This window comes from Rhineura floridana, chromosome 2 (genome assembly GCF_030035675.1).
Source record: "Rhineura floridana isolate rRhiFlo1 chromosome 2, rRhiFlo1.hap2, whole genome shotgun sequence".
Lineage (NCBI taxonomy): Eukaryota > Metazoa > Chordata > Lepidosauria > Squamata > Rhineuridae > Rhineura > Rhineura floridana.
The window spans coordinates 103,806,990-103,823,731 of NC_084481.1; positions in this window are offsets into that span (position 1 = coordinate 103,806,990).

Below are 16,742 nucleotides of genomic sequence, written 5' to 3' on the forward strand. Positions count from 1 at the left end.
AAGGTGGGATATAAATGTAACAATAAATAAATAAAAGTAGTTAATATCAGAAGGTTAATGCTTAGCAGAGGAAAAGCAGCTGATTGCTTTGGGGTTTTTTTAAAGAATTTTGAGCTAGATGAAATATATCATTTCTGACCTTTTAAACTCTGCTTTGTGCACTTAGTCAAATAGTGGAGGTGTCTTGGTTTCTTCAGTTGCTTTCATGGCATTTACAGCCTCCCAGACAACCCTAAGAGAGGGCAGGAACAGAAGCAGAAGAGGCTGACTTAATCCACTGGTGTCTAGTCTGACCACCAGAGGCTCACCAGGCAGAGGTCTTTGACGGCACTTGCCAAATGATCCTCTTGAAGCTGGGATCTTCTCTATAAAAGGACACGCACTACCACTGACCTATGATCTCTCTCCAATATTAGTTGCTGTTCTCAACCCCGGAATTTTTCTCTTTGTTACAGCCTCATGAATGACACAAAAGGCTTGGGGAGAGAGAGACAACAAGCAATGTTTTCATAATGATGAGCAATTTGAGCCTATGAATGTTTAGTTAATAGTTCCGCACAGGATTGCATCATAAGTCCAGGTCATTCCCACCTCACTCACATTTCCTTGCCATTGTTAGCACCACACACAGATTCTCAGCTCTTTGTTCATTTCTTTTGCTGCAATGGAAGTCTTCTCCTGTCCTGTTGAGAACATGAGAAAAGCCTCACTGTAGCCAACATCCCATCTACTCCAGCATCCTGTTTTCACGATGGCCAACCACAGTGGTCTAGGCAAAGCCCACAAGCAGGATCTGAGTGCAGCAGTGCTCTCCCCACCTGTGATTCCCAACAACTGGCATTCAGAAGGAGCCTGCCTCCAACAAAATTGATGAAGCAATTCCTCTCCAGCCAAGGATGATTCTTGGGAGCCTTTGCCTAGGAGCCTCTGGTGAGTATGACATGCCTTCAGGTGACCAGGCAGGAAAGTATTTGTAAATTGGAAAGGAGTTGGGTCTTCTTCTTTCAGGTCTGGTCATCGGTATGCTACCAGTGACTAAGCCTGGTATGGTTGGGGGATAGATGGGCTCGTAAGCCTGTTCATGGGTTAGTAATGCCTGGGGATGTATTTGCACTGCTTAGTTAAGGTAGGGTTTGCCTTTTCTTGGTGCTGTTAGTCATGACATCCCTGTGTCCGTTTTCATCACTTGCTTTCTGAGCCACCTACCTGCCAATATGAACAGCTTCCACCACCCACCCACACCTGATTCTCAGCTGTCACTGCATGAGATTTCAGGGTCCATCCCACTCACTCCATGAATGTAAAATGACATTTCCTCTTTTTCATTTGCCTTCTTTGAACAGATGGCCATGAATATTAAGGGATGTTTTCTGAGAGCTATTGTCAGTTGTGGATTGGGCTCCATCTCCTTGGAAAAATAAATATGGAAAAGTAAGTATGGCTTTTTGGAGTCATATCTTCTTATTTGGAACTGGAAGGAAACATTATTCAAATGAGCAAAAAGAAAAACTATCCCTCCTTCAGTTGCCAGGGCACATTAGGTTACGGATGGGGTAGAAATCATTTGAATGTGAACCTACTTAATTCACCTGCCCCAAAACAATATGAGGACCAAAATGCAGCTCTTCTTCAAAATTTTCCAGCCAGGTGAAAGTTTGCATAAAAATGCATATATTAGTGAAAATATGATAAAAATACATTATATTAGGGAAGATTGCTTGAAAAATGATTTAGTGCACTAAAATGCTAACATTCTTTTAAAAATTGCAAACTGATGCAGAATTATGGTAAATTCTCAAGTTATAAAAATGAGTAACTGAGAGAAATAAAAATGGACATGTTTGTCTATCCCTGATTTAGCCCCATTTTCAGGCAGTTCTCCAGTGACATGGAGTCCAAACTCATCTCGCAGATCAAATCTTCACCAGTCTTACCAATGTCTGTTCTATGTTACAGTCTTGAGAATTAGTCCTCCAAAGTAATCACAGAGAAATTGCTCTGACACAGTAAGTGATCTGATCCAGAGAAGAGTCATCAGACCCACTATGCGATCTGAGGATTGCAGTCTTCATTATAATCAGGATTAGTATGTGCCACATTTTGTTCCAATAAAAATTGTGCTGCAGCCACAACCTGCACATTAAATGAGCTGAATTTATGCCAGCTTTTCCCCTTGTAAACAGTTTGAATGAAATTTGGTTCTTCAACACATGGAAAAGGAGGATAATCTCTGGATAATGTTTTATTGTAGCTGAAGTATAAAATATTTTATAGCTTAATGTTTGCATGTCTAAATGCATATTATATATAAAACAGATTTAGTTTTACAAGAAGGTCCATAGACCAACTGTTTGCAGTGCTCTCAGACCTCACTGCCCCCACCAGTACCTCCCTTGCAGCCTGTGCAAGGTTTCAGTAAATATCCTCTGAAAAATCCACAGTGCATGAGAAACTGTTTGCATGGGCTCAGCCTCTCCTACATTGAACACACACACCCAAACATGCCCACATTTTATTGGATGCCAGGACTGGATACCCACCTTCCCTGCTGTTCTGAACAAAGGAGAGGTACAAAGAACTTATCTCTATAAGCTAGTGTGACAGTGGCTGATGTAAGTGCCCTTTTCCCATTGATGGGAGGCACACCCACACAATTATGTGGTCATACCTCTTCAGTTCTTATAGATGTGGCACTATTTTTTGTAATGCCACTCCCCCATCACACCCATTCTGTGTTATGCCATACAGCCCACAGCACCTATTTTATGACCGGCACCCATAACACTTTCTCAAATTTCCAAATGCATGCACTGCTAGCTCAAAAAGTTCTGCAATCCCTGCTTTACATATCCCTCTAGTGAGCAGTTGTCAAGAAAATTCTAGAGGAACATACATTTGGAAACTAGAACGCCAACAAAGCACCTTTTAAAGTGGGAGAAGTTGCAATAGTTATGCCTGCCCTAAGGAATACATTTTGTCAAAATGTGTTAGGTGGTGGACTTGAACCCATAAGTTCTACTTCAGGCATCAGTCTGATATTTTTGCTTCTTAATAAATTAATACATTCTTAATAAATGTTGCTTCTTAATAATAAATAACTAAGTAGACCAAAATTCTCCATCAAGCAAACTCAGTTTTTCTGCTCAGAAGGAATTATGCAAATTGCTTCAATATATGCTAAGTGCTTTTTTTGCATAAATGTTCTGCATGCTTCATAGCTCAATCCAAAACATACTCAGAAATAAGTCCCACTGATTTCAGTTGGACTTATTAGCAAGAAAGTACATTTAGGATTGCAAATGCTGATTTTTCAAAAAGAAATATACACATTTATGTTAAAAGGAAAGAGTGGTCTGGTGCAGTAAGTGATCTGAGGTTTGCAGTCTTCATTATAATCACGGATGATACTATCACATACCATATTCTGTACCAAGACAAATTGTGGTGACAGAAGTATGATAAAGTGATGAGCAACAGAGGAACTGTAGGATATAAATTTAATAAATAAACAGGGACTGCACAGGTAGGGTAAAGTGGCTGGAGAAGAAGAGGCATGTAATCATGGAGGGTAGAGAAGCATCATCTCCTGAACATGGATGTTTCTTTAGAACTACATAGTTTCAAACCTGTCTTTAAGAGCTAAAAGCTTGCTTTCTTAAAATTAAAGCTAAGATTGTCAGCATATCATGGGAATTATACCAGCCTTTCTGTCTGATGCAAACTTCCCACATTCAGAAGCATGGAAGAACACCTATCTGCTTGATGACTGTTTAATTAAGGGTGTGATCCTATGACCATTTACCTGGGAGTAAGTCTTACTGAACACAGTGGGCCTTATTTCTGAGTAAACACAAATAAGATTGCATGTTTCTTCACATTATACTACCAAGTTATAGGACTGTCATAAAGCTTAAAACAGGCACTATCTTGTGTACACTTACTTGAGAACAGGTCCTATTAACTTTAAAGGGATTTCCAAATAAACATGATTAGAATCAGGGTTTACACCACAAACCTTCAATGTGGCTTTCTGTTCAGGCCCAGCTCCTACTGATTTACTCAAATCTTTCAAAGGGGTGATAATCAAAGCTACATGCCAGTTATGATGCAGGGAGGCAGAGCACAGTATCAGTCCTGAGCCTATAAAGGCTGATCAGCCATTTTCAATTATCCATTTGAGGCTTGTTTATTTGCTGGAAAATTTCATCAACACCATGTCTTAATATTAGCTACTACAAACATGCCAGTTGTGAGCAGGTTATTTTGTTTGTTTATTTGCTTGCTTGTGTTTTGTCTGCTAAAAGATTCTGGGAAGAGTGTCAGACAACTGTGTGGGAGGATTTAGTACATTTCCTTGGAAGCAAGTGACACTTTGGAAGTTGGACGATTTATTTAATGGCTGCAGCATTGAATGCTTTGGATGAATTGAGCAAAACGAGCACAAATTTATCAATTTGTCATCGATTAGTGATAATGTCCAAGTAATCCTGGACAAGAAGTACTTAGAAGTTGGCTTTTTCCATTTCAAGCAAGTCTGTTTGTTTTGAACACATTTCTCAATGAATCAATAATAATTTTAATGTTCACACTCCCCCCCCCAAGCAGAAGCCTACATTCTTTGTGTTATGTCATGAATATACTCAGAAGGTGAAATTATTCAAAGGCTATATTTGGGGAGAATGATGTTTATAGCTCCTTTTCAATGAATTCATTGGGGGCAGAGAGTGATTTCTGTTGATTTTGGCCACTTATTCACCTCATTTTCAGGAATCAGAATGTAATGGTCAAACTAAATGTTATATCCAATGTTTCATTTGCAGTTTTGTTAATCTTTTAAAAAACTGTAAGGCACAGGTGGGGAACCCCTGGCCACTGACCATGATTGCTGGGACTGATGGGAGTTGTAGTTCTGCAATATCTTGAGAGCCAAAGGTTCCCTGTCTGGGTTTTAAGGGTTCTAGTCCTACTCTAACCTATTGAAATTAGTGGATCTATGTTAGTCATGTTCATTCATTTCAGTGAATCTACTCCAAGCAGGACTAATATAGGATACAATCCTAAGGCTGCAGTCCTAAAGGGGAGGGAGAACTGAAGGCAGTTGAACCATTTCTTCCAAAGGCCTGCTAGGTGCTTGCTGGCATGACAGAAGTGAGGGTAGAGGACCGTTCTTACGCTCCTCTCTCCTCTTCTGGTTTTTGCTTTAAACAATTTTTTAAAAACAATTTATTTCCCATGGCTGCATGGGGCATAGCTTTTCCCCTGGTTTGGAGGCCTGTTGGGGAACTTGGAAAACTATGGATTTTTTGGTCAGTAACTTTCCTTGATCTTCCTCCGGCACATCCTACCAATAACAGAGCTCTTACTGTGTTAGGGTAAGGGCTCACAATGGGGTTAAAAACCCTAAATGACTTAGTGCCCAAATATCTGACATTGGTAGGGCAAGATGCTCATTTTGGGATTTAATGCCCTAAACAACCTAGACCTCAGATATCTGAAAGACCACCTCCTTCCCTACAGACTATCCTGGGCATTACAATTTGCAGAGGGGGCCCTCGTGGTAGGTCCACCACTCTCAGAAGTGCAAGGAATGGCAACCCAGGAGAGACTTTTCTCAGTGGCAACCCCTGAATTGTCAAATTCCATCCCCACAGAGGTGAATTTAGGGTCATCATTGTACAGCTTCTGCCATATGCTGAAGACACACCACTTTATCCTAGCGTTTTACACCACACACACACAATCTGCTGATTGTAAATTGTTTTAACTGATTTTAATATTATATTTGCATATTGTTGTAGCTCAGGCTGGGACATTATGGTGATGGGCAGGTAAGAAATCCAATTATGTAAATAAACAAATCAGTAACAGTTTTCATAGTGATGGGGAGGGGCTGTACAAGGTTGGATCTCCCTCCCCAAGGTCAGATCTCTCTCTCTGCCCTCAGAGGGTGAGATCTGATGCTCGTACTGTTTATGGGCCCTGGGATGCCCTCCTAGGGACCAGAGGATTACAGGGTTAATAGCAGCTGAGAGATACTTCTCAGACACAAAGACAGTATCTTCTCTCCACCCCTCCCAACAATCTAGTGTAAACAAACAGAAACGTCGTATCAGGTCTACCAGAATGCTTTCATGGCTGTCTGGCCAGGCTCAGCATGTGGAGAGGCTGCATCATGAGTGAAAACCTGGACTGCCCCTACTCCAGATTCAAGTTCGCTCAGCGGAGGCTGGTCCATTTGGGCAAATGGGGTACTGCCCTCACCAACCTCAGCCATCTGCCTGCCTTTTGACTTATAACCAGTCCAGTGGGTGCACTGCCTGATCGCTTTCTACTCCTTCGTCTCAGTGTTGCCCTTGTGGAACTCACCAGGGAGGAGGCCAAAATTAGCCTGAGTTGGCTCTGCCTCTCTTTGGCTCTGGCACCACCTACTGGTAGCCTCCCTGCCTTCCACCACACCATGTCCAATGGACACCGGTCCCCACTAGGTTCGCTAGAACTACTGCAGAACAGTGTGTCAGGATGATTGGAGTGGCGTGATTAGTTATTCATTTACACGTCTCATGATGTCTCATGGGACAATGTCTTCTCTGGGTGGTTTACGAACATATAACAAATAAAACACAATGGAAATGATACAAAAGACAGATAACAATTGACAAAATGGCAAACAGCCAGCAAAACAAAAACCCAAATCTTTGCAACAGTGTGTAGCCCAGCATAAGAATAATCAACTCCATCCCCCCAAAACCCAATAACCAGCTGACCAAAACCAATTCTTTAAAATAGCTGCAACCTCAATAAAACCGGCAGCTGGAACAGATGGGTCTTCAAAGCCTTTTTGAAGTCCAGCAACCAACCAGTCAGCCAACCATTACCTTGAGATGCAGCACAAGCATACCTTGCCATTATTGCATGTTCAAATCCCCACCTCCCCTTTTCTGTCCTGATCTCATACACACCCCACCTCAGCTCCTCCTGCTGAAGAGAGCAGGCTGCCTTGTAGATGGTCCAGAACAGTTCTCTATTTGAAATAGTCCTCTACCTCTGGTTTTAAAGTCATAAGAAGGAAGAGGGCAGCAGGGGTCTTGAAGATGCCCATCAACAGTTAGCACCGGTACAGTAACATAGCAGGCATGCACCTGGCTACACTCGTCGCTGTTACAGAGAGATATATTGAATTCCTGTTTAAAATATAGTAATTTTTTTTACGTTAGCTTCTATCCATATACATTTGCAGAGGCAAATGTTATGCAAATCTGGGGCCCCTTTTTGTCCTCTTTTTGTAGTGAGGCATTTCCTCCTCTTTTTTTGGCAATGCATAAGTAGCTATCCTGTTTGATCCACTCCCCTTTTGGTATGGCAGACCAGTGTGCAAAAATCTGTTGTTGTTTATTGATTTCTCTTGCTGTACTAGGGCCATCTCCAGGTTGGCTTATATATGCATGTTTATCACTTTATGACTGCAACATTAACTGAACATTGACTGCAACACCTCTCTGAAGGAGCCATCACAAAGCAAATGTTCACAGATCACCATGGAAAGAGGTTCATAGCTCTGAATGCCCATTCAGATGGAAAACTTCGTGATTCAGACCACCTGTGATTATTTGTCTGCTACACCTAGATTTTGTGGCAAGCTCACAGATGCTACATATGGACTCACTCGTGGCCTGAAGTTTAAACAGTTCCATCAGTTGATATATTAGCCCTGCATACTAAAGGCAGAAGTACTTTTGCTAAAGACAGACAGACAGACAATTTGGCATGGGGTAACATTGCAACAGAGGATTAACACTGCAAAGTTTGAGAGGGATTCTCCTTGCAAAATTACTGTTGTGAGGAGGGAGTGTGACTGGTTTCCTCAGCTGCAGCTGCCGCTGCCCCTGTTACATAGCTCCTATGCTTTGTATGAACATGGCAAAAACGGTTGCTGTTTATGCAAGGCCGATAGGCCAGCTTGGTGACTGATGGTTTCTGTGGGTAGCTTCAAGAAGACGTCTGGAGTGCAAACTCATGATTGGTGGAGAAGCTTCAGAGTTGCTATTGCCTCTGTAGTGGTTTCCCACAAAATGGGTTCAAATATCACTTTCCCTGGCGCTCTGTTGAGTTCAGGAGCTCACAGAAATGCCCTATCCCCATGAGCAGATGAAAGTACTGTACTTGTGAAACTCCACAGATCAGCTTCCATGAGCACTGCATGTCCAGAATCCTTCCTGGCCCGTAGGTCCCTCTTCCACTGTTTCCACTGCTCACACATTGCAAATATTCGACTCATACAAGCTTTTAAATTCACGAGAGAGGTAGAGGACATAATGTATCAGCAGCCTCACATGGCCACCATTTAAAGGATATTTCAGGCTCTTTCAGTGGTGTTGTGATGCTCCTGGCTGAGGCTAGGGTACTGACTAGGTTGTACGAGTGCTAACAGAGGTAAAACTGCTGCCATTGTAGGTGGCACGTAGGACTGGGTGGCCTGTGGTATTTACCTTGTGGAGCACTTACTGGCCAAACCCTTTAGTTATACTGCCTGTATCCGCCTTCTGCCTTTATAAAGCGCTTTGAATAATACAAGTACTGCATAAATCACTCTGGTCAGCTTAATGTGTAGCCAAAGTAAGCTTTAGCATGATTTATGTCCATTAATTACATTTCTTTCTCTCTGAGTGGCGTTGGCTGCCTGTTTATCTAGATTGCTGTAAATGCATTGATCAAGGTGAATTGGGGGATAGCAGTATTAACAGTTTTATTTTCTTGTTAGGCCTAAACATTGACCATACTCTCCAGCTGACAAAATGTTACAGGTTACAAAAACCAGTGAAAAGTCATGCTGGCAGGTCTAATACTAAGACCCACACCACCAATTGATATACTCCCAGTTATGCAAAGAATGGAAGACTTTTCTCCCTTGCACTATCACTACTGCCTTATAACCCACTGAGACTAAACTCTCAATGCCAACGTGAGGCTCGCTAGTCCAGCCAGGGAGAAGAGGCCTGATAAAGGCAATGTGCAAGGCTGCCATCCACATGTTTTCTTTAGTATTCGCCATAAGTTACAAGCAACTGAGTGGTGAGAAGATGAGAATAGAGACCAGGAAAAAGGAGCATTTAATGTCACATTTTTCATACTCATATCTTGTAACCATTCTTACAACCCGATTGAAGTTTGATACACATATCCCTCAACCACTTCAATACACAAGTTACAGACCAATATCTAAGTTCAGACATACACATATGATTGTGCACACACATCACCTCTACTATACATTGTCCAGAAGCAGCTTTAGAGCTCTGGAAGCCAATCCATTTTTAGTTGGAAGCCAGTCCCACTGTGTTTGCTTTAAAGCATTTTTACCCTGCTCTTCAGCCAGAAAAAAAGGCCCCCAGAGCGACTTACAAATGTCAGAAATGACTAGGTCTCTGCCCTCAGATGGATCATCTAAAAGACATGACACAAAAGGAAAAACAGCTGACTCAGGCACTAGTTCTTAGTTACAGCATTCTTGTCAACTGGAATAGAAAGAGTTCAAGGAGAGGAGAAGCCCAAAGTTGCTGGACTCTCAGCTGAGGGATGGAGAGTTCCTGCTGACCCCCTCTCTCCCTCCGCTTTAGCTTGTGTTCAGTGGGGTTTCCTCCTAACTTAACTAAGTGGCAATTGACTAAGGGTGCAGGCTACTGCTGCTACTGGGCTGTACCCTGCAAACCAGGGCTGTGGAGTCGGAGTCGTGGAGTCGGAATCGGGAGCAATCTGGGGTGGAGTCGGAGTCGGTAGAAATGTACCGACTCCGACTCCTTCATAAATGGCAAATGTATATTAACTAGTAATAACAAATTTACTGTAGTAAAATGGTGGCACAAGGCATTTCATCACCACCATGTGAATCCAGAGCTTGGAAAATTTACTTTTTTAAACTACAACTCCCATCAGCCCCAGGGATTGGGCTCGTGGGAGTTGTAGTTCAAAAAAGTAACTTTTCCAAGCTCTGGATTCACATGGTGGTGATGAAATGCCTTGTGCTACCATTTTACTACAGTAAATTTGTTATTACTAGTTGATATACATTTGCCATTTATGAAGGAGTTGGAGTTGGAGTCGGAGTCAGACAGTAGAAAAATAGAGGAGTCGGAGTCGAAGGTCTGGCGTACCGACTCCACAGCCCTGCTGCAAACATCACATTCTTGATGCAGGGCTGTAAAATGGTCTCATGAGATGATATCCTATAGGTCTCCTATGCTTTGACTGCAGCATTTTAGCATATGAACAAGTCACCTACAGCTAACCTACGTCTTCTCCATTACCTGGGAGCGCTCAGCGATTTCCCCACTAATTGGAAGCGTAACACTGCTTCGTATTTTAATGTAACCCCAACTCTTCTTTTCCTGGCACAAGCTCTGATTTTATTCCATCGACTCCACATGGCTTGCTTGAACAGTATGGTTTTGCTCAGGAGCTGACACAGCCTAATCAATCAGATTTATCAATGGGGCATAAATTAAGACACTCTGTGTTGATCGTAGTGCATTGCTATCAACGAAGGAGCAGAGTGAAGACTGTAATGAACCATCCCTTAAAGATGCTTAGACAAACAGGAAGAGAAGGCCAATGAACGAGGTGGGAAGCAAGAATGCTGCATTAAGAGCTCAGTTGGGTATCATCCACTGGACTATGTCTAGTCGGGGGGGGGACCAGTGGCTTGTATTTTAGAACCTGTGACGTGACTGAACTGAGATGGTGTCTAGAAGAGCATGTGGGTTTTTATATTACCTTACACATCGAGTCTCAAGCTAGCATACAATAACTTAAAAAAAATAAATCTAAATATCAAACATTATAACACAGATAAAATGCAGCTAACAACCCAAGGCAGGGTTAAATCACAACCATCCCACTGAAATTAAGCATCCACAAAAGCCTGGAGACATTTATAGTACAAAAATAGAGTATTTATAGTGGCTGTATATTACAATGCCACTACACAGCATTTATATTGGCTTCATAATACCAAACTGAATGCATATTTTAAAATCTAAGACTTGCAGGTTGGGGGAGAGGGAGAATGAGGAGCCCTCACAGCTGTGTAAAGAACAGTGCCAAGACAGAAACCTGAACAGATGCAAATGCCCTTTGGCAGTGGCAGGGATGGTGGGGACATAAGGGTGGCAGAGACTCATGCAGTCAGTGGCAAAGGAGGCAGGGACAGGAGATCGCAGGAGATCATGACACTGCAGGGGCTGGTGTCTGCAATGCCAGGATCTCTAATGATCTCCTGTCCCTACCTCCATGCCACTGACTGCATGGGTTTTTGCCACTCTTATATTCCCACCGTCCCTGCCACCGACCAAGATTAACAGAATGAGTCAATCCATCCAAATTAATATACTTTATTCCAGCTATCAAACTCCATAGAGGTTGGTGGACAATGTCAAAACCTCTCCATAAAGCAGTTGTGTTTTTTGCATCTTTTGAAGTAGGGGAAGGAGTATTGAGCTGCAAGCCCTAAGAGCCTGTAATGCACTCCCGGCACACTCCTTGGTCTTTTCTGAGCTTCAAGGAACCTATAAGCTTCTACCTCATTAGAAATCAGCTCAAGAATGGTCTTGCTCTTCCACCCTTCTGGTCTGCAACGCTCTTTTAGTCTCGTAATGACACAGTCAAAGCCTATGATGACTGTGCATTCCTGAACATGGGGTGGTTAGAGAAGTCTGTCATTCCTTTCAACAGCCATCTTTCATTTTGAATAATGAGGTTCAGTTGGCACTAGCATAGGGCAGGGTGGGGGGACGTGTGGACCTCTACATGGAGGTGGACAATTCCTATCAGTCCCAGCCAACATGGTCAATTGTCATAGATGATAAGAAACAATCCAACAACATTTGGATGGCCACAGGGTCACCATCCCTGTTACAGTGTGTGGTGGGTGTGGGGAACAAACAGCTATAGCTAATAGCATGCAAAGGCAACGCCATCCACAAGACTGAGGTTGCTCCAGTTCTGAGCACTGTGTGTGTGTATGTGTGCACACGCACATGCACTAATTGTAGTATCTCTTCAAAAAGGTGCAAGCCTTTCTACACTAGGTCTGACTGGAAGTATCTTTCTTATTTATTACATTTGCACCCCACCTTTCTTCCATCAGAAAACCCAAGGCAGCATATATGCAGTTCCCAGGCAGTCACCCATCCAGGCACTGACTAGACGCAGCTTCAGCAAGACAGTGGCCTCATGTGCCTTCAGACCATAGCCTGGCATCTTCTCAAAGCTCTTAGCTGGGTCCATGTCTGATATAAGAGTCTTCTAAATGCTGCTTTTATGCCATTGAATTCATAAGTACCTATTCACCACAAGGTCCTTGCTTATATCTTCTTGTGCTAATTACCTCTAGCAGAAGCTAAACATAGCAATGTGTCACCACCGCCCCAAATTCTTGCAGAGTCCGTGCAATCTGCTGGAGCATATATTGTTCACTGGTGTTAATTATGGAAATCTGGCATTGTTTTTGGGTGGGGAAACCCTATGAGCACTCACCTGTGAGAGGTGGCAGTGCATAGGCAGGAGAGAAACAGGATGCTGAATGGCTCCTACTGAGACAGCAGGGGACAAACATGAATGAAATTTGATGAGGGCTTCTCTGGATCCATCAGTATGGTCAATAATTAGTCAAATTATTACAAAAGCCTTGTTTTAATTCAGTAGTATAACTGAGTGAAAGTTGCATTGTGTGTTCTTTGAAGAGGAGATGGTTCATATGGTCACTGTGTTTGATTCTGGGAAGGGATTTCCTTCAAACCGGGCTCAAATCTAGGAAGTCTGCTCTCATGCATTATGGCTTGATTTTTTGTTGTTGTCACACTATTCAGACTGCAACAGAGTGAAACTGAAAGAGACAAGATGAAAAGAGCAGGTCTAGAACTAATGGATAGAAATGGCAGGGAAGCAGATTTTGGCTGAACATTAGGAGAAACCTTCCAATGGAGAGACCTGCCATGGTGGAACAGACCGCCTCAGGAGGTGGAGGGCTTTCCTTCACTGAAGGCATTGAAGCACGCCCTGGGTGGCCATCTGCCAGGAAGGCTGTAGATACATCCTGCATTACAGATCTTGCACCAAACTGGTTGACCTCCACGATCCTCTCAAATGCTATAATTCTATAAGATAATTTTGCTCTATGGAAGTCCATCAGACCAAAGCAATGTAATCCCAGTTGGCCATTTTAACTGGACTGGATTCTAAATGTGGCAGGTTGCAGGCAGGAAATTGGTGAAATAATACTTTTTTTGTTCTGCAATTCTAAGGAAACACTTAGTCCATGTCCCTATAAAGACTCAGTAGAAATATTCCAAACACAGGCAGGCAATCCTACTCTTGAAATGTGAATTGGTGGTGATGGAATTCCAAATATGTCTGCTAGAAAGCAAGAAGAGGAAATAGTATTGAAAGGTTGTTTTTTTAAGATGTGGACTGTTCTTCCTGCACTGAAATATGTTCATGCTTCTCCCTTCTTTCAAAATGAATGATACAATTTAAAATTTAATATAATTTGACTGAATGTGACATCACAATGAGAAACAGATTTCTCATCTAATACTTGTTAAACCATGAAGTTTTTTGCCAGATCTACAGAACATATGAATGGGGATGTGATAAATGCTTGACTCAGATGAGAATACGCCTCTCAGACTAAATCAGTCTTCAGCTCACAATACATATGATAGCTCTTGAGCAGTCAGCCTAGAGTGGATGCTTATAAGTTCTTCTTAACTGACATATAATAGCCTATGTGCTAGCTAAGGTAAAAGGCAGGCCTGCTCTAGTGCCATTCTCTGCCCTGTGCTACGCTGCTGCCTGGTTCACAGCTCAACAGGCTAGAAAGGGTAAGAGCACCACTGCTGAATAAGATCAAATGTTCAGCTAGAAAATCATGCAGTTTCACATAGTGGTGTTCAGGATGTCTGCAAACAGGGTTTGAAAGCAATAGCCTTCTCCTACTATTGCTCCTCAGCAATAGTCCTTGACAGACATAAACTCAATGAATTAATCTAATCCCCCTTTAAAGCGATCTAGGTTAGTGGCCACCACCAAATCTTGCCACAGAAAATTCCATAAATTAGTTACAGATTGTATGAAGAACTTGCTCTTACCTGTCCTGAATCCTATTGCCCATCAATTCCATAGGATGACCCCATGTTCTAGTAATTATTTAGAACATTTTTGAGTGCCCAAACCACCATGATCTTTGGGCAGTTCATTGGAGAGTTTTGAGGGTTCCCCTCTGTAGGGGATTTTGCTACCTCCCTCTTGTGTGGGGCTGGTGCCACTTTGGAATGGAATGGCACTCGCAGCCTGAACACAGTGAGCGAGACCTTCAGTGTCCTATTCAGTGATCCAGCCAATCAGCCATGCCTATTCAAGGATACTCCATTCTATTTACCCAATTTTCTGTGCCTCCTCCAAAAGTTAGTCAGCATTGCAGAAGGCATGCTCAATCTTCATTAGGCTGTTTTGGGGTGATGGGGGCCTCATTGGGCCTTTAGTATATATATTAAATATGTACTTCTGCAATCTTAGCTCCTCCAAGTCTCCTGAAACCTCCCTCTTGTGCCTCGATGGTGCTGTTCAACTATATGAGGACTGACACTCAGGTTACTGAGATGGTTATAAGCATACTTGATTATCAGTGACACTGACAAATCCTTCTGAGAATGACTGGATTCTGCACAGCTGACACCTTAGAGAATGCTGTTGTCTTACAGACCAGTATGAATGGGCTGAAACAGAGTCTGATATGAAAGGCAGCAAGTACTTGTCTTTCATAAAATATGCTCCTCTATGCAACTGTTTGTTTTTAAACACAAATGCAGAACTCTTCCTTGGATCTGATCTAAGATGCAGTGATGCAACAAAGCTTTCTTACTAAGCAACAAAATAAAACAATTGCTGCCTCTAATCCTACCAGCACTACAGAGCCATCCAGATAAAGAGACTGCAGATTTGGATTCTTCAGCAACATAGATCCTGAAAAGAAGGGAACCACAGAGCTGGAGGGAGCCTTGTGAGCTATTTAGTCCAACTCCTTGGCTGACATAGGAGTATTGGTGATTCAGTCTCTGCTTAAAGAATTCCAGGGAGGGAGAGCCAACAGTCCTTTTACATAATTGGCTCAGTTGTCAAATTGCCTTTACTCCCAAGAACCTTTTCCATAATGTTAAACTAAGATCTACCCTTCTGGAAACTGAAATCCATTAGATCTAGTTCCACCCCTTGAGACATCAGACATGAAACATTAAGTCCTTAGGGAAAACTGATTTAATAAAGCAAATACTGATTTCATACAGCAGATTACAACTACCCTGTGCTATTTCTCACTCCAGAATTAATAAAGCTCTGTAAGTCCTGAGCAACTGTTGATCTGCACCTCCCATCCTCTAAGATTAACATGGTCTGAAGGGCCCTCATAACACTATTCAGTTATGTGCCATCTTGGGGGTGGGTATTTGAGCAACTCTGGGGGTTATCTGAGTATTTGGAGTTCCATTCTACAGGTAAATTTTGAAATACATTAAGGATTGCATTTACTCCACTATTTTTAAAAGAAGTTTGTTAGAGCATGTCATGATTAATTTTGGGGCTAGAATAATTACTCCTTTCACCAAGAGCAGAGGACCTTCAGTACCCTGGACAGATCACTTCTCTGCAAGTTCACTTCTCTGCAGGGAATATATACTGTCATGCTCTCGTGACAACTGCATTACTGGAACACAAGGCATCTAAACTTTAAAACCATCCATTCTTCTTTCAGCTAGTAAGAGCCACCCCAAAATATGCTAACTTTTGCAAAAGGATCATGCACACCAACAACCAATACAGAGTGAAACCAAGAAGCTTTCTTTGTAAGCCGGTTCCTCATGTCACACTAGTACAGTGTAACATCCCTAGAGGGATCTGGCCTTATAATCATGTTTGTTATAGTGATTATTTCTGTTGAAAAAGAATAAAGAAATAAAAGTTAACTGGAACTAGTTAAGATGCAGTAGCTTTTGGTTCATGGAGTAAATGCTAGAGCCTTGACTGCTTGCAGATACCAGTACTTTCTAAAAGAATGTGGAATTGGAGCTCAGTTCAGCCTAGATATTTATTTATTATTAAATTTATATCTTGCCCTTCCTTCCAGAAGGATTCCAGGGTGGCAAACAAAAACACTAAAAGCACTCTGAAATCTTAAAAACAAATTTAAGTTTAAAACACATTAAAACAAAATATATTTAAAAATACTAAAACAAAACATATTTGAAAATATTAAAACAAAACATATTTTAAAAACATCTTTTAAAACATTAAAAAGCAATTCCAACAAAGATACAGACTGGGATAAGGTCTCAAAAGAGTTTCTGAAAGAGGAAGGTAGATATATGTATAGCTATATAGAGATATATGTGGGAATAGACTACAGATGCTCAGTGGTGAGAAGGTACTCTTAACATGCTCAGTGGCAACATCTTTTTACTATTTCCGAACTGATTTGGGGACTAAGCTCCAATGTCAGAAGCAATTAAATTTTATTTTAATGCTACTTTCCCACAGTGAACTGCACTCAAAGCAGCTGACAACAAACATCAGATTATAAAAATACAAAACCTTTTTTGTTACAAAACATATCAATAAATTAAAATAAAGCAAAACCAAATATAGGATAAACTCAATATCACAATGAAACAATAAAGACTAAATACATAACAAGCACA